Source organism: Pezoporus wallicus, unplaced genomic scaffold (assembly GCF_028554395.1).
Source record: "Pezoporus wallicus isolate ANWC-B61680 ecotype Strahan unplaced genomic scaffold, APGP_CSIRO_Pwel_v1 scaffold_6362, whole genome shotgun sequence".
NCBI classification, from domain to species: domain Eukaryota; kingdom Metazoa; phylum Chordata; class Aves; order Psittaciformes; family Psittacidae; genus Pezoporus; species Pezoporus wallicus.
Window position 1 is genome coordinate 10,489,698 of NW_026637663.1, and position 18,719 is coordinate 10,508,416.

At 46.5% G+C, this 18,719-nt stretch overlaps 1 protein-coding gene across 3 annotated transcripts in view; it reads right to left on the reverse strand.

Annotated features, from left to right (window-relative positions):
* Positions 1–18,719, reverse strand: part of TOMM20 (translocase of outer mitochondrial membrane 20) — a 112,733-nt gene that overhangs the window by 71,095 nt on the left and 22,919 nt on the right. Inside the window, exon 6 of one of the 3 annotated variants that reach the window (XR_008971913.1) lies at positions 5,244–5,258. The exons of the other annotated variants lie outside the window; for them this stretch is intronic. The gene's annotated coding sequence lies outside the window, so the exon portion shown is untranslated. Of the gene's footprint in view, positions 1–5,243; positions 5,259–18,719 lie in introns of those variants that run through there. 3 annotated transcript variants of the gene reach the window in all.

An 18,719-nucleotide genomic window follows, 5' to 3' on the forward strand; every position in this document is an offset into this window, starting at 1 on the left:
CCTGGAGTAATAGGTGCCCTCAGAGAAGGGTGTTGCCAAACACAGGGAAAGCCGGGGGGTGTTTTTGTTTCAGATGAGGCCAGGAGGGTGGCATCACTGCAATGATGCTACAACATGACTTACTTAGCTGAGCCTCACCCCACCTCTGGTCTGTCACTCTGCTGAGCATTTCCACCACCCGCTGGCTCTCCCCATATTGCTATCACCCTAAAAATAGATCCTACATACATGCACGGTGTTCCCTGCCCTGCATCCCCTGCCACTCATCTGGCAATACCTGCCAGGCCAGTGTGTCAGCTCTCCCTGCACCAGGACATCATGCCAACACCTGCCAAGGCACTATGCCCACATTGGGATACTCTTGCTCAGGAACCACCTGCGCAGCATGTGCAATCCTCTGCCACCTCATTTCCAAAGCACAGGCAAGCCTCTGTGAGGACACAAGCAGGAGGCAGGTAGCTGGTCTGCAGGCAGAAGGGCTCAGCCTGTCCTCCCTTCTTTCTCTCACGTCCTGCTTTATTCCAAGGATGCTCCAAGCACACTTGAAGCGGAGCTGAAGCCACAGCACCTGCCGAATTACCTCTCTCCCCGCTGCAGGAGTGTCTTTGCCTGTAACCAACAAGCAGGCACCAGCAGTGCACAGTGCTGTTCATTACACCCCTTTTTCATAAGAACACCATGATGTCCTTGTAAATGGGAACCCATTTATTTATCCTTTTTTTGCTGACAGCAAAAGAAAGGCGTAGAGTGCAGGGGGCAAGAGAGGAGTGTATTTTCATTGCTGTGGTTTTAATTTTGCCTGGGCAATACAGAAAAGCTGCCACTACCCAGAAAGGAGAGTGCAGCCGCTGCCAGGGCAGTGACTTGGGGGTGAGCAAGCGGGTCTGTGAGCCCAGCAGTGCAGCACTACGTAGGGAACCCATCCACAAGTTTTCACGTGAATAATTAACCCCCAAGCCTCCTCACTTTTCTCTGCTCTCCAAGCTCTCCCCATGTTTCTTCCATAATTCCGTTTTCAGCTCTCTTGCTTCTTTCCACTGCCATTTTACAGATACTTTGGCAGGGAGCATCCCTATGCTAACAAATGTATAAGGCAGAGGGCTGCAGCAAACACCAGCCAGCAGCCCCTCACCCCTTCCTCCCCTCCTCAAAGTTCGCACAGTTTAGTATGCAAGCTTCCTGCTGCCTGCCCAGCCTGCTCGCTATTCACAGGCAAACTGTGCTCCTCCGCTTGGCTCCCAAAGAAGAATAAGTATAAAAAGCCCTGAAAGTCTTGCTGCTGAGCCAGCAGGAAACTGCTCTGAGCATGGGAACCGAGAGAACTGCTGTGGCCAGCACAACAGGCATTGTTTGGGAGGAAATCCCGGCAGCAGACACAACTGCCTACGCACACACATATATTTTATGTATATATATATTTATATATATGTATGTGCTGTGTGAGGGTTTGGAAAAGGGGAAGGTTAGGGAACTGTATGAAGAGGGAAGAACAGATCAGCAGAATAACAGAGCTGCTCAGCCAAGCTAAACAGCTGTTTCACTAGCCAAATAACTGACCCATTTGCACATGTGGGACCTCAGGGTAAAGCAATGTCTTTGGGCTCAGTTTCCTGACCTTGGTCTTTTGACAGGTCTTTCTATGTGCCTGTTTTTGTTTCTCCGCTTGCCTGTTTGGATTTATGCCAGGGAGCAGGTTTTTTTAACTGGATTCCCTTTGAGTGAAAGGAAACCAGGAGATGGACTCCAGGGGAGTTCCTCCTGCCTGTGCTCCAACCCCTAATGAGCATCCTTGGGAACCAGAACAGAGGCAGTCTGGTGTAAACCCCCTTGATAAACATATCAAGTCCTTAGCACTGAACATCTACATCTATGGATCTGCTCCTACTGCATCACACCAGTTGCTAACATGGGCACAGTATATCTGCAAACATGGTAAATTTGAGTGCAAGAAAGAGAAGGAAGAAGGAAAAGCCTGAATTACATAACTTTTTTCATCAGAAAAATAATAAAAAACATGATAAAACAGCTCACAAACCCCACATCCATAAGGAGTCATAACATTTGAGTGTGACAAGACTAAGTTGATCTAGAAGTATTTGAATCATGTTTCTTACAGTCTTTCTTGATAGAGATGTTACGAAGAAAAAAAACTGAGAGCAACAGGTCATCCCACCCAACTCAGCATCTCTTGTAGCTGTTTCAAGGAGCAGCAGCTGTGAAAACCCCAGATTAGAGAATGTGTGGCCCCAAATTTCATAACCATAAGGCTAGAAGAGCAGCATATGTGCCTTGGGAAATGAGAAAGCAAGCAGAATGAAAGGGCCAGACTTCAAGTCAACATGAAGACATGCAAGTGACAGATTGTCATTGTGGGGTTGATCCTTGTTCCCCAGCTACTCCAAACTGAGCAGCATTACGAGCACTACCAGGAAAACACCCAACACTTATGCGCAGCCACATTTCTGTACTGCCTTCAAGCTTTCTGTATTAGGATTTTACTTGCTACACAGAGAGCCGTCAGCTGTGCAAGTCAGATCTGGATGGAGCTCCAAATTCTTCAAATGGCTCCTCTTTGGGGAGAAAAGGCAAGTCAAGCTGGAGCTGTATTATGGTCCCCCTGTAGCTGTAGGACCAGATGGAGGTGCATCTGTACAACCAAGGTAATTCCTTTCATTCAGTTAGACAGTTTTGGAGTAGGAAACCTCAATGCACAGGCTTGTTTTGGATGAACACCAAAAAGCAGTTTGGGAACCTGGCTGAAACAAGCTGATTCTCCAGCGCCTGTAACGCCAGCGGAAAATGCGGGTAAGAGCTTACCTCTGCTATTAGCAGCTTTCCCATAGTAGGTTTTTCCTGTGCCATATGGGAGCTCTGGACTACTCAGTACTTCTGCAGTGCTCCTACTTCTGAAAGCCCACTGCAGGGCCAGGAGGCTGCTGAGGGAGGAGCCAAATTCTCACCTCCTGGGCTCCCTAAAGGAAAGCCCTCCGAAAATCTTAACACTGTGCTGACTGCCCTAATGACCCAGCATGAAGGTGCTGAGCAGCCATGGAGGGCTGTGAGATGCCAAGAGCCAAGCGGTGGGAAAGGCAGCTGGTTTGTGCACAGGTAACCTGGGATGTTCAGAGCAGCCACGTGGGGTCAAGAACAGAAAACGTGACCAGTCCTTCACGGCAGAACAGATGGAGTCATGCACGGGAGATTTTAGTCAGGAATGTGAAGCTCAGAGCTTCCCACCAGCAACCCTCCCTGCTATGGCTGGGAGCAAACCAACCAGTGCCCCAGGGAGCCAGCAGCCCCTCAGCCCCTCACAGCTGCCTAGTTCCCAGGCTGCAGGGTGGTGACATGGAGCACAGGCACTCGCTCCTCTCCTCACCCATCCTCATTCCAAGAGCACTTTGATGAAATGGAATTAAACTGCAGCATCACATTCCTGCGCAGCAGAAGGGCTGCACCACGGACCGCACCTGGCTATGGTAGCATTGCATGCACACTGCACCACAGGCACAGCTGCATGGCTTCCCCTTCCCTTGCACGCCTGTATGTGCAGTGCTGGTCACAGGGAGCAAACAAGTAGCCCAGAGCCTCCCAGGTCTCCACAGGATGAGCAGAGAACAGCCTGTTCCTTGGCAAGCGCAGCGGTCACCATGTCATCTACATCTTCCACATGAAGCGTAGGGACTGGGGGAGCAGGACCTGTGCTGGGGCTGGAAAACAGACCCATGTCACCGGGGCTCAGGAGCAGAGGGGAAGGGGTGACCCCCCTCAGCAGGCTGCACGGGCTCTCACACACAGCCTTGGCACTGCGCCTCCCTGTTAACCGGGAAATTGGCCGCCGCTGTGCAGAGTCCATTCAGCCTCCCAGGCCCATTCAGCACACTGCTGGTGGGTGGACTGCCAGGGAGGCGGACACCCATTAACAGCCACCGTGAGCCCTGCATTCAGCAGTCCCCTGCATTCATCACCCGCTGGGTGGGATATCCATCAGCGGCTCCAGGGAGAAAGGCCACGCATGTTTGCCGGTATTTGTTAATGGGAGCTCAAAGAGGAGAACAAATCTGTGAGGCAAGACAATACTTCTAATTTGAAGGAGAACATTTCTTCCTCCTTTAATTATTTCCCATGCTATTCCTGGCAGTGACCTTCATCAGGAAGGAAAAAAATTCATATTTGTTTTTATATCTTTTATCCAACTTCCTTTAACAAAGCCTCTGGCTACAGTGAGTCACATTTACATCAGCCATCACGTTATATTATGCTGTATCAGTGCTGCTACCTGTCTTGCCTTCCTCACCATTTGGGTTTGTTAGCATTAAACCAGGCAATTTGCAGCTATATTTAAAGATTACCTGCCTCAGTGGCAGTGCCCATAATACTGTTGTTTCATCTTTGGAAGTAATACTGTGAGGATTACGTTTGAGACTGCTGGCAATCTGCCCCAGATTGAAGGGAAATTATCCTGGTTCTGTGCAGAGAAGTGTTCGTTTGTTGCAGAGAAGGCATCTCTCCTTCAACTGCCTACTATGAAATCCCTTAAGTGCACCACTGGCCATTTATGTGCTCACCCATCCCTTTAGAGATTCCTAGCATTATTTCTGCTCCCACCATGCAACCAACTTCCATGCTGAAGTCACAGCCCCCAAAAGGCAGAGTGTAACCCCTCTGGTTGATGGGATGACTCTCATGGTTCCTTATCAGCCATCAGGCCAGCTGCCCCTGACTGACAATTTAAAGGGTTGACAAGAAACTCCACCAGATAAGTCTTAGACACTTGCACCTCTCCAAGAGGACTTCCCATAGAAGGCAGCGGCCTGGCTGGTCCACGGTCTCCCATTTCATTCACACTTGCTTTCTTCCTCTGCTTTACAATCAGTGCTCACAAAGTATCACTTTTTGCATGAAAGGGACACTTGCAAGTAGGTTAGCTTCCAGACATGTCATTTTGGTTTTAAATGGGATTGCAGCAACGGCCGGAGTCTCCTGCCAGAACTCAAGCCGCACCATACCAGGAGCTGTATGAGTGCCCAGGAAGAGTCCCAGCCCTCAGCTTCCTCCAGATTAAAAGTGAAGCAATCAAAAGGTTAAAAGAAAAATGGTATAATAGAGCCTACAGCATAACAATGTACCTGAAAAAGTTTGATCTTCATCTCACAGAATCCCAAGGAATCCTAGTGAAAATGTAGATATCCCACAGAGACTGCACATCTTTGGCTCCCTCACAAATGCTGTTGTTATGTGTCCTTCATTGCTGGGAGACCCTGCAGTATGAGGATGTAACAAATGTTGTCTGCTGGCCCTGCAGGGGACCTCTTCCACCCTTCAGCCACGGCTCGTGGCACGCCAGCTGGGCCAGTGCAGAGCACACAGATCTCTTTTTTTTAAGCAAAACAACATACTTCAGTGTGAAGGCAACTAATTCAAGGCAAACTGCAACAAGTGTGACAAACAGCAAGAGGTAAGAAAGGTTTAAGGGTACTTCATAAAAGTATATTTATTTTGCTGACATCCCCAGAAGAGATCACAGTCTGGAAAGGGCACAGTGCTTTCAACAGACATTGTTCTTTCTAGTGCAGGTCTATGCGATTTTCCGTGACTTGAGTACTAGTCCCTAGGCTTAAGGTTGAATCACAGGATTTTATTCTTTAAAAAAGCCCAAGAAAGCCACTTTTAATATATATATTCAGGTCTCTAAATAATTAAATAAACAAACAAGACACATGAAAATAAATAAGATTTTTCTTTCAATTTACTGTTGCTTTCGTTATGCCATCAGAAATAGGCATGGAACACTTTCAGTGACTTATTCTCACTCTGAAATAACAGGCATGCATTAATATCCATTGCAAAACCATCTCTTGATGTTTTAAGCTTTGTTGATAGAGGAAAGGAGGCACACAGGCCCTCCCAAGCAAGCTCTTATTCACAGGTAAACCTTTTTTCAGTGATGAATGAACCCTTTCAGAAATGCTAATATCAGCACTTACACAAGGTGGCCAATGTAAACACTAGCTGCTGGTTCATTGTTCTTTTTGTATCCTTTGCCAATTTGCAGCTCTTCAGTTAGGGTTGGAAAAAAATAGCATTTTGTTGTAAAAGAATGAAAATGCATTTCTGAACCAAAATCTGCTGATGGGAAGAGATGACATAGAAACCCCAAGAAAAGGCTCCCCTTTGAACCCAACCAGTGTGAGAGAGGAGGAAAGGCAGCAAGAAAATGGTGATTTTGGAACTTGAATCCTATCTCACTGCTTGCATTCCCCCAGGAGATTTAGTACTACCTCTGAAGGCAGCAGCCAAAAATACACCGTGATGTATCTTTCATCCAGAACTATCTATATTGATAGATTACATTTGTGCAGTTGAAGCACTGAAACAGAGATAGGGCCTTTGTTCCTCCTTCTACCACAGGCTCTCAGCGTGTCCTTGGAGAAGCAATTGGAGTTCATGTGCCTCACATGTACCAAGCAGAGGACAGACCTCTTCCTGCACAGCCAGCATAGAGTAAAATTCTGTGCATCATGAGATAGATCCCACCACACTGAGTCCTCCTGAAACCAGTGAAAAAAAATTGACATTGGTCAGACTCAAGCTGCCCTAAAACTAATCATAAGATTCAGGAGGAAAGAAATTATTCCGTTCAGAAATTACCAGCAACAAACTTCTCTTCTGGACTTACTGCTCCCACAGATGAGCCAAATAAAGGACCATTTGAAAGGTCCTGATTCATTTCAGTGCAAAGCAACTGGCTTTGCTTTGACTGCTCGGGAATGTGACTTAAATTAGGCCAGCTTTCTTCTGAAGAGGACCAGTTTCTCACATGATCCTTAACACAGCCCAACCACAGATGGTGAGCTCTTCAGCTAAAGCCACAGGACATGCAACTCTGCCCTGGGACATTTGCCCCATTAAAGAGAAAATAGACTGGATGAAAATGGAGTTGTCAGAAGAAACTGTTAAGGGCAGCAGCAGGATTCCAGAAAAAAAAAAAAGCACTTCCTCAAATCCCAGGGGACAATCATCTCTCATTACTTGCACTCCTCTCCCCCAGGTAACTGAACACTGCTGGATTAAGCTGGGGGAGATGGGGAGGTGGAGGAGCAAGAAGTAGTCTTTTTTGGTAAGGGAACATATACAGTAAATAACAGCTGCAATGGCTCCCTCGTGCATTGAAAACATTATAATTTGTGAGTTTCCTTCCCAAAATCAGGCTTTAACGGGAAGCAAGTTTCACCCTTTCTAAAGGAGTACTCTACAATAAGCTTGTTAAGCTTGGAAAGTGCTTGGGAGCCCCTGGGATGAAAGGCACTCTAGGAATGAAAGCTGATATTTACAATTATTGCTTGAAAGGAACAGAGATGAACACCATGTAAAATATGAATGGCTGCTGGTGCTAAAAAACAGATCGTTGACTTGGTGCCAGAGAGGATATTCCCAGCTCTCAAACCTGGATGACAAGGATTTAGGAGATACAAGAAGTGGAAGAGACTCCTGCAAATAACAGAAAAAGCCAAACTGATTGCAGGTCAAAGAGGTGTTTTGTGGGTTTTTCTCTTCTTCCTCCTAAAGTGCAGGCCATATGATCTCTCTCACCCCAGCTCTGCCAGCCAAAAGAGACACCCATTAACCACAGTAAGTACTGCTGGATTGTACTCCTCTAAAAGGAGGAACCTACAGATCCCTTAGGACAGGAGGGGAGAAAAGTATCCTTGGTAAGTGGTCAAATGTTATGGACTGGCCTGAGTAGATTCTTATCTCATCTCACTCAAAGGACTAAGAAGTAGAAGCATTCCAGGCTAATGTAAATTAAAATTCTCTATTTAAGAAAGCTATGAAGGAGAATCAGGCTAACAGGTTCTGCTCCTGCAAACACCTACCTGCATGAATCTCTTCTGTTGATTTTACACTGGGCATCTGCCCCCCCAATGTGGGACTCTACAGTTCCTAGGAAGAACGTTTTTCCATCCAGACCTGGTATTGAGATGTTTTCACCTTAATCTCCCAGTCTTCCACTTTTCCTTGAGAAGAGCTAAAAGAAAAACCCTTTGAGAGAAAGAATTCTGCTTCTTCACTTCTTCAAAAACAAGCTTGAAAGTGACTCTAGTGCATATGAAACCTTCACAGCAAAACCCCACAGAATCTCAAGAAGTTGGTTTTTTTTTTAACTCAAATATAGCAGTGAAGAACACAACATGCACCAGAGGCTGAAGGCTAATTCCATACACATTTAAATTAGATATAAGGTGTGACATATTTTTTTAATGAGCAAGCATGATTAACTACTGCAATGAATAAACAAGAAGGGCTTCGTTCTCCCGTTCCCAGGCTCCAAATACCTTTCAGAGGCACACTTCAAAAAGACATAGGTTCATGGCTCCAGGGACATGAGTTCACTAGTTAAGACCCCACACAGGCTAGCAGCTCTCTGTGTTACTTGGGGCAAGCCTTGTAACCTCTCTGAAGGGCAGTCTCCCACTTTCTAATGGGGCTGTGCCCCACATGAGCCAGGAGAGCGCTGTGACCATGCTCCCTGGGTCACGGAGGAGTGTCCTGGCCTCGCCTCTGACTCTGGAGAAGTGCCACTTCAACACTAACAGGACTGGTCTGTACTTACGGCCTCTCCCTGGTGTGCAGACGCGATGTAAGGGAGCGAAGGGCCCCTCACAGTGTGTCTGCTGGTGGTACCCCAGCTGGGGCTGGGGTGCGGAGCACGTTCCTACATGCTCCTCTCTATCGGCAACACTTCCTCTTCCTGGCACAGCTTAATACAGACGGATCTGTATTAAAAATAACAGAAAGTCCTTGGTCTTCCCCCTCACCCCTTCTTTTTCTTTCCCTTCAGCTATTTAGGCCAACTCTGGCTAATCACGCTTTCTAACTTATACTCAGTCACTACCATGGCAACCACTTCAACATGCAGCTCATAGACTACCTCTGAGATGTACAGCCCCTTTGAGAAACACGTACACCTTGATGCTTCAGGAGAGGCATTAAGAGAGGAGAATGATCATCTGCTACGCTGACACATTTTTCTACAGTCTTACCTCTGGCGGCATGAATCTCTTCTTTTAGCTCTGAATAGCTCATCACTTGTTCTGTCCCCCTCCCTTTCCCTCCCCCCAAAATAGGTACTTTAAAAACTGACACAGATTTATGGAGATGAAAAAGAAAAGCTGTAGGAAGGGAAATGCACTTGGAAATACCATTCTCTGGTCTCTAAATTCACCCTTGTAAAAATGCTGCAAAGCCTGTCCTGTTACTGCTCTGAAGGAAATCCTGTTTTGTTCTGTTGTGTCACCATGGAAAAGGAGAAAGCTCTGGGGGCTTGCTTTCTGATTTTATTGAACCCCAGGAGAGAGATGGCAACTTTGGAGTAGGGTAGCTGCTTCTCCTTCCTCCTTTGCAAAATGGCTCCTGTTCAGAAGTGCAACTGCCCTGCAACATCCAAACACAGGTCTGCATTTATTCACATGTAGAGAGCGAGATTTGAACAGCACTGAAAAAGATCTATCTGGAACATGCAGATGCGTTTTTCCAGCAGTCACCTCTGAGGATCTTGCCCAAGATGGATGTGATTATGCTTGCTTTTGATTAGTCATGATGCCTGCTTCAGACACGCAGCCGGCACAGGAAGGTGCTGCAGTGAGGAGCTACACGGGTTTCTGTCATGCTGGTTATGAACCAATCAGTTATTCTGCTCACACCTAACACGCTCTTCTCCCAGGTGCAGTCAGAGGGGAGGCTCTGACTGACAGTACCACAGTATAAAAAAACCCTGTTTCATTTCCTCACGTAATTTTGGCTGCTGTGTGGAAGAATCTGATTCCACGACTTGAATGTTTTCTTTTATGTGTTTGTGTGTGTAGGTTTCAAACATGTACATAGCACACACAGTGTCATGCTGATCCTTATCAGGTATAATTACACTATATATTCCTTTCTTCCCATCTGTTTCTCTGTTTTTATCACTGTCCTTTGTCAGCTGGCCAAAAGCCACAAGCAAGACCTGCCCCCCCCACTACCAGCTATTTGCCGTGAATAAGAGAAATGCTTCTGTGCTGACCAAGGGAGAGAAGAAATCCAGATGCACTCACAGGCAAGCAAATATTGGCACACCCAAAATAACCTGGGTGGAACATTAGAATTCAGTTTAAGTGTACCACTCAGCCCCCCAGTGCTAGCTGTAGGAGAGCACCCCCAAACAGTTTTTTACACCAAATTTTTCTCTAGGAACAAAATCTGAGACACAGAAGCCAGGAGTCCCTAAGGCAGGCAGATAAATCTCAGCCAGCAGGTAAATAATATTTTGCAAGCACCTTCACCCTGTTATTTTAATGCCCGCCCATGCAGACATGCATACTGTTTCATAAGCCCTGCATATGCACTTCTCAATCAAGTATCACATATATATTATCTTCCACTGAAATCAAACCTCTGCGACTGCTCAAGTTAGGAACCACATTTGTGTGCTCAGAAAGAAACATCATGTATAGTCTATCAAATCTCTGGGACTTCTTGATTGCATATAGACCACTTTGGGGAGACTCAGAGCCTCAACTGTCCTTTCCAATAAGCAACCTAAAGTCAAGAGAAAGGCTGGTAGGAGAATATAGAAAAAAACTGACTGCTTTTATCCCACGTATTTTAATGCTAATGCATTTCTGTAACCGTATAATAAGCATGGACACAATTACAATAGGTCTGTGAACTGGAATACCATCTTTATGGTATACCATACCACTCTTCATTGAATCAAATTTCTAGAAACCACTGCAGTGAACTGAACTTTTGCCACACCCCACTTCCCCAGTGTATCCAATTCTGCCAGTCTCACTACTCTGTAGGTAAGGATACACTCTTACCCCAGTGTGAGAGAGAGCACAAAGGGAGAAAAGCTAGAAATGAAGCTGGAAGTCTTCTCTTTCTTGTATCATGCATTAGGTAACTTCCCTGACACCAGCCAGACTGGTAGCACCTAGAGCAGGATATCAAGCTCTAGATGCCAGTGCACAAGTGGTGGAGTTCAACCATCCATCCCTCCAGCTCTTAGCGTGGTCCTGGCTACATTTTTGGCCTGGGTGAAACAGCACTCTCCCAAACTGCTCCTAAGCACAGTCCAGGAGTTATCATCAGCCAGGACTGTTCCAAATAGGTAGTTTGTATATGGCCACATAGTTTTGGAGGGCAAGAAGGTTTATCTGTCACATCATGGCCAAACAGTGTTACTCAGCCACAAAGCAGAGTGCAGCTCCTGTACCTGCCTGGTTTATTAGCACAGACATAGTCAGATGCCACCCAGGCTGGTGCCTTGGGCTTTGCCCAGTGACACAGTGTACCTGCCTCTGTTTTGATCAGGACACGTCTCTCAGCCAACCATGCAAGTCCTCTCTTCCACCTTGTTTCAGTGGGAAGTCAAACTAACTTTGGCTACAGGCGTCTTATAACCACCACCACATCTGACACTGAAGAGGCTGAGCAGAGAAGTGTTGATTCAGCCAGTACCACCTCCCAGATGGGAGCTGAATGTGCCCCCAGCACCATCTCACCCTGCATTGCTCCACCATCCCAAAGCCCACCAGGTTATACCCCAGTTGTAGACAGGGGAAAGATAGTGATGTGGTTGCCTGTTCCTCCACTGAAAGAGCTTCCTTTTGACTTCACACTGCAGCAAGCAGGAGAGGGACATCACAGTGATAGTAGCAGCAGCAGCACAGTCCCTGGCACATGGCCTCCATGGGACCCTGTTGCCCCAGCCCAGCACGCTGGCCTTCTCCTCAATGCTCCAGCCAAGGAGGACCTCAGACTTGACCAAGCGGGTGCCGCAGGCTACCCGAGGGCTTTAATTGCCCAAATAGGCAGTACATGAAGATAGACTGGGCTCAAACCCAGGCTAAGCATATGCTACAGACAAACCTTCAGTGAGCCTGTGGCACAGCCATGAAATAAAGCTGTCCTGAGGCAACCAGTCCTCCCTTCCTTAGCTTTGTATTCCTGTGAACATAAACCAAACCTCGCAATGGCAGGAGAGCAGCAGCATTCAGTTATTTTGTTTTCATTTGATAAAAATGAAAAAACAAGATCAGCTGTGTAAAATGCACAGCTGATCTGCATTTTACCTCCTGTGCTCTCCAACAGAAAACCTGACCTCTCAGGAGGCTGCATTAGCACTCCACCTCCGAGGCAGCACTCCCCATTGCTCCTCCAAAGCCTGGGCAGCACAGCATCTTCTCTCCATGGTACTGAGCTGAGGAAAGCCCTCTGTTTACAGGCAGTGCAGAAACCTGTACGATGCACTTTTCTCACTTCCTTTGGAATTCAGTGTTAAGCACTGTCTTACTTTCCAATGGGATGTGAAGGAGCTTAGGAAGAAAGTTAAAGGATGTTTCTTATATCTACTTAAGAAACATTCAGGTCCTATTATGTTCCAAGGGAGAGCACTGGCACAGAAGAGAGAGATTAGGACTGTTCCATCAGGGCAATTCCTATGTTTCCAAGCAGGTCAGGAGAAACTGCAGGGAAAAGCAAACATTGCAAAAACCTTTTGCAATGCACAGCTCAATAAACAATTGCAAATTGTTTGAATTAAAGCAGAGAAATTGCTTGAATGGGTTCGGAACCTTTTTTCTGCTTCCTAATAATGAGCATTTTCTTGTTTTGCAATCATGCGCCTGGAATGAGAAGTCTCGTAGTTTGGGGATATGCTCACACTGGGAACATTCACGTGACCTTTCAGATCATATTCCTCCTATTTATAAGTATTAGTCATCCACTTAGAGAGCAGAACTAATACCATGTTTGTTAAATGACTAAATGTGTGCTATGAATAACCAGCAGCGGGTACTTAAAATCACAGTTCTATCCATGAGCACAGCGAGAATCCATAGCCAGTGTACGCTTAGACAAAGCACAAATAATACTACTGCATGTAAAATACAGTTGACAGAGAGTCTGAAAACAGTTCACTCACAGGAAGAAAAGGCTAAATTCATCCGGTAAGTTATTTTCCAGAAATAGCTCACCTAGTTATTTAGACATATAGGAGAGCTGGCAAGAGCGTGTGACAGCTGAGGGCTTAAATTTGAACAGGGTCCAGGCAGGACTGTAAGATGAAGAGGATGGAGCACAACTCCACTGGAGCTTGGCCACTGTACTACACAGAAAACGTCAGGAGCGCTCTACTATAACTTTGTAACTTTGTCACTGGCAAAACATGAGGTTTAGGAGCTCTGAGTAATGCCTAACTTGTTAACTAACATGTTGCTCAACTTAGCTTCAGGGAAAGCACAACACAAGCCATGTGCATTATTAGCCCAAACACGTTTGTGAGTCCAGCCAACACGAGTAACCTTTGTGCGCCTCAGATCTCACCAGTGCCTCCAGCAAACTGCCACAAACAGTCTTAGTTCCTAGGTCAGGAAAAAAGGTACTTCCCAGGTGCTGAGAACTTCCCTGCTCTACATGCAGCAATATCAGCACTTTGGGAAACATTTATCAGGACAAGATGGATGTAGTCAGTGTATTCATATCATTTAAGTGCACATATCTGGCAGAAGAAAATCTGGCAGAAAGGAGGAATGAAGGACAAAAGGTGGGCAGAACAGGAAGAAGGAAAGTATAGACAGCAGCATGAGAAATTAAGAGACAGCAGCCTATGTGTCCCTCTGTAAAAGAAACATTGAAGCAGGCTGGACTGTGTGAACTCCACATTTCTAACAGCATGGAAAATGGAAGTGCAAGGAACTGATGAGAGTTTTAAAGAACGACGTGCAAATTACAGGCTGGAGCAGAGCATTAAAGGACTTTGTGAGTTCCCACCTGCCCATCAGTTTAGCATTAAAGTCCAATGATGTACTTCCACACTGCACAGGATGGCGCTGTGGGGATACTGGGATGGATGAAACACATTTTTGCTCAAACCTTCTTAGGGTGAGGATGGACAATGTCATCAGGAGGTGCCTGGCTGTAGTCCCATGGCAGCACTGGGGAGTTGCCCCTGTCAGCAAACCTCTCTAGTGGCAGCATGACCAGAGTGAGGCAGGCACCAAGCCTGAGGCACCGGCTGAAAGGTTCAGTGAGAAGGTAGCAGGTACAGGTACAAATATTACTTCCTCATTGCAGCCTCCATGGATGGCCGTGCCTGTGCAATACAGAGGATGTTTTGAATGGCAGAACACAGGCAGTGAATCATCTTATAATCACTGCTGGTGTGCCCCAGCCTCAGTGTATCATCAAGCCTTCCTTTGGGTCAAGTAATCATTCAAGTCTGAATCATCGCCACACAGGTTTCTCCTAGCGCAGGCTGGCATGGTCAGTGAGCAGAGCTAATTGAATGTGCTCTCACCGTTTCACCGTCATCCAGGAGGGTCTGCAAGCTTTGCTGTACAGATCCTGTGTGAGGGCTCCCACAGATCATGTAGTCTCTTGAGCCCTATAAAAAAGTCAAGCAGCAAATTGTTAACCATGTAAGTTACCACTGTTTCCTCAAAACCTCCTCATGGGTCAAAGGGTTAGCACTTTCCCGGGCTAGAACAATGTTGGTAGCAAGTCAGGGCCTCCAAATCACAGAATAATTGAGGCTGCAAGGGACCTCAGAGGTCATCTGGTCCAAGACCCCTAAAAAGCCAGGTTGAGTGTCCCCGCTCCTCATCCTGAGCTGAGCCACCAACACAAAGGAAACAGAAATCCTGTGCAAGCCAAGGAACACTTGTGCTGGTGAGGCCCATCTGAGATCAAAAAGGTAAGGAGAGATCATGAAGGGAAAATTAAGCACCATCAGGTAGTACCAGACGGCCACAGGAGCAACAGAGTAAATTTAGGGGAAGACCAGCAAACCCAGGGGTGACAGAGAGAGGTGGCTTCCTCTGCTGCCAAGATGGAGGCAGGAAGGGTGGTGTGGAACCATTTCTCCTTTCTCCCAGTTTGCTGCACGTGCAAAGGAGCCACCTCCTGACAGCACAAAGTAAGAGCCAAGGTTGACACAGCTGAAAGAGGGAGCAGAGTCCTGCCTCCACCCTGCCTGCACAGTCCTTCCTTCCTTCCCAGGCCTGGAGAGCATGGAGGGAAGGGGGCAACCCTCATTCCTCTCTAGGCCAGATGGGGGAAGTACTCGTCAGGTCTCACCCCCACCCTGTCACTAATATCAAATAATAATAGTATTTAGCGCTTCCATAATTACCTTTGCACTCTGGTATCACAGACACAGCTGAATTGGAAGTCATTAAGATCATTATAATGAGCTTCAGTGGATCCTTTCAGTCGGAGGCATTATTTAGCCAGCCCTCATTTTCATGGTTGCATCTGAATAAGTATTCTGCATTGAGGTGAGGTTCACCGATGAGACACCTCGGCATAAAGACAGTCTCCTACTTGCAAAGGCAGAGTAAGTGTCATTATGCATCATGTTTCACCAGACTTCAAAATGCCAAGGAAGGTAAGTCAGGTTATAGCTGACTCCACCTTCAGCTTCTAAGAGCTGCAAAACTCTTCCCATGGACTGGCACTTGGGGAAGGCGTGCCATAGCCTCCTATGCAGGGCAGCTGTTAGCTGCTGCCATTCTGGAGGCCTTGAATGGTCAATACAAGCAGCCAACACAAGCCCTCACAGCAGATGTCGATTCAGCAAGAACTCATGAAATTGAAGGGGGCAGAAGGCTGGCAGCTCTGGGGGCACCTTGCACCAGGAACAGGAGAACCATGCTGACGTAGTGAAGGTGCTGGCGCAGACCTGGGCTGCGGGCATGAGCTCAGGCAGAGGGCCATGTGGACCTACGGCTGTGTTGGACCAGGCACTGCTAGGGCTGGGGGGCAGAACTGTTCAGAGCTGCCTGCAGAAGAGAGACCTGCTGGTCCTGGGTCTGTTTTTAGCTTCAGGCTTATTTGTTTCAGCAACTGGATTCCTTCCATACGAAGGAATTAAGTGTCCCTTTAATTGTGGTTAACTCAGTTCCCTGTTCATAAATGCAAATAAAGGCACTTAATTTCTCCCATTTTGTCTGTCCCTCATTTTTGGGCTGTGAATCCCTTGGGAAAACATCAAGGGCTTCTAGGTGTACCTGTCTTCTTATTAATAAAAGTCATGTGCTGCTTTTGTCATTGAAACTGGAGGAAACACAGACACACAGAACAAACACTTGTACTGCAATTTCTTACGTTTAAAAAAAAAAAGAACAAAAAGGTGATAGAATGTAATACTTTGACCAAGAGCAAAGGTAAAATCACAGCAGCTGACTCAGTGCAACAGAAAGGACTTAACAGAGTTGGCAACATTTCAGCCTGCCTTCTCAGGAACTTCAACGTGGGAATATGTTAAGAGTAACGTAACGTGTCCAAAACACTGCCTGAATGAAACAAAAAAAAATAGTTACTGTTGGGCAAATGCGTTATTTTCAGCAGCAAGGAAGTTCTAGTGGATCATGAGCACAAACCTGTGTTTAGTTCTCGGTGTTCAGTTACTGCCAATATTATAAATAAACCTAACCAAGGCAGAGAATCTAGCTCTGCCCCACCAGCCCCAAATACAGCTAAAACACTCTTCTAACGCGTTTGTGACCTAACAGTTCAATCCAACCTCCAGAAACAGGTAAAACACAGGGCACAATACCCAAATAAGCTTCAGCACAGTTTAGAAATGCAGTTAAGACACAAAGCTGCTTCTCTACTTCAAGGCAAACTGATACAAAAAACATTGAGGAGCAGTGACATTTCCTGAGTTCTGGCTGTATCTGCAGTGGGAAGGAGTTTCCCATGCCGTTTCCTTAATTAGCACAAACATGCTGACAACCTTCTCCATGCTGAAATCAAGCCATAGGCCACTAAAAAGTTGATCTATCTGCGTATCCAAATCTACCACATGCTGAGCCAACATGTTTCAATGCTGTAATCAGGACCCAGATTATAACATGGCTTTGTCATGCATCCAGTTGCTGAAACAGACTTTGATGTCCCAATACGAAACCTATTTGTCCTGCAGTCAGCAAATAGGAAATGTGCCAATATATACATTCGATGTTTTGCAAGTGCTGGGGATTGTGTGCTGGTGTTTATTGGATCATTTTGACCACTACATGAATTTATAAATACGATCCAATTGAATTAGAGAAAAACCATGATCTGAAGGCCAGATTTAAGCTTGTTTAATCTGAAACAAACAGGGAATAACTCATTTGGCATCCAGTAATATACTCTGGTTTCACCATGGAGAGATCAAGGCCACAGTTATCTCTTTACACAGTTCGACCTGATTTTAGTCCTTGTCAACAAGATATGTTATAATATGATCACGCAGCAATTGAACAGAAAAGACAGCATGCCAATACAGTAAATATTGTAGTAACAGCCCTAGGGAAAAGTTTAGCAACCTTATGACAGGTAGGGTTTAAGCGTGTGAACCCAAGCCTTGTTCCTGAGACAATTTTTGCTTTGTTGGTAATGCAGCTGGCAAGACTAAGTCTAAAAGCAATTTATGCCTGGCCAGCTCATAGCTAATTCTGAGTGAAAGCTGTGACAGCTAAGCTGTTTCCTCCTAGCCAAGGCAGCCCATTTTCCATGACTGGTTCAGTAAGATTGCTGCCTGCTGTGCAGACAGGACATCGCAATGCGCCGGTGTGACTGGTCTGACCCCTCTTCCCACGTTTCAGCTGTCCCTGTAGCAGTGCATCCCATGGTAATGCCGCGCCATGGGCTGGAGCTCTCAGTAGGCGTCTTCCAGGAATTCACCTCTGCTGTTACTGGCCTGTGGCGTCACTGCCCGCATTTTCCCAGAACCACTTGGCACTGAGGTGGTTGGACAGCATGGCAGGTAGCCCTGCCAGCATAGCTCCTGCTTGGAAAATCTGCCCTGTGGATGTAAGCCGAGCATCTCGTTGGTTACCCACTATAACTCTTTTAGATGGATACAAGGTCACAGTTGTGAGAGTAACAAGAATGTGTCTTTGATGACATTGACATAAATTACCTGTAGCTTCTTGCCAAAAAAAAAAAAAAAAAAAGGCATGCCAGAAAGTGATGCCCCATGAAGAGCAAATCAGATCCCATTTTGTGTCCCTTCACCTGTAGAGAGAGGTTTCAATGTCACTGACTTCTGTGCCTGCAACTGCCACCCAGCCCCAAATGAACAAAACCAGGCTGATGAATGCATTCCTAACTTTCCCATCAAGCTGTCTTCCTTCCTCAATTTTATTTGCTCTATTTATTTATTCATTTCAATCATTGTCCTTCAATACCACAGAGCAGCTTTAAGACACAAATATGCTGTCATCAGACATCTCAAATTTTCCTTAGGCACTGTCAGCAAAAGCACACCCTCCAAACCTACCACAACTACATGGGGCTCCTCCTGAGCTGGTGGGACCAGGGGGAAAACAGCTGAGGACCAGTACTGGGAGGTCCCAAGCACTTGCAACTGCTTTGGCCACCACTGGAGGTACAGACAGCTGAACCCTCGAGGTGCAGCTGGGCACTTCAGTGGTTATGTGGGGAAAGGAGACATCTGTCCCTGCCTGCTTGCAGCAGGACAAGGAACAGCAAAGGTGCCTCCCTCCTGCTCAGACTGAACCCTCACTGCTGTTGAACAGCATTACTTTCCTCTCCCAGGGAGAAGGGGAGGGATGGACTGAAAGGAAGCCTGACCTTCCTGGAAGAATGGACTTATTGATGCTGTGCTGGGCTGAAAGCTGAAACCACTGAAACACTGGGCCTAGAGAAGGGAATTACCAGACCAAGGC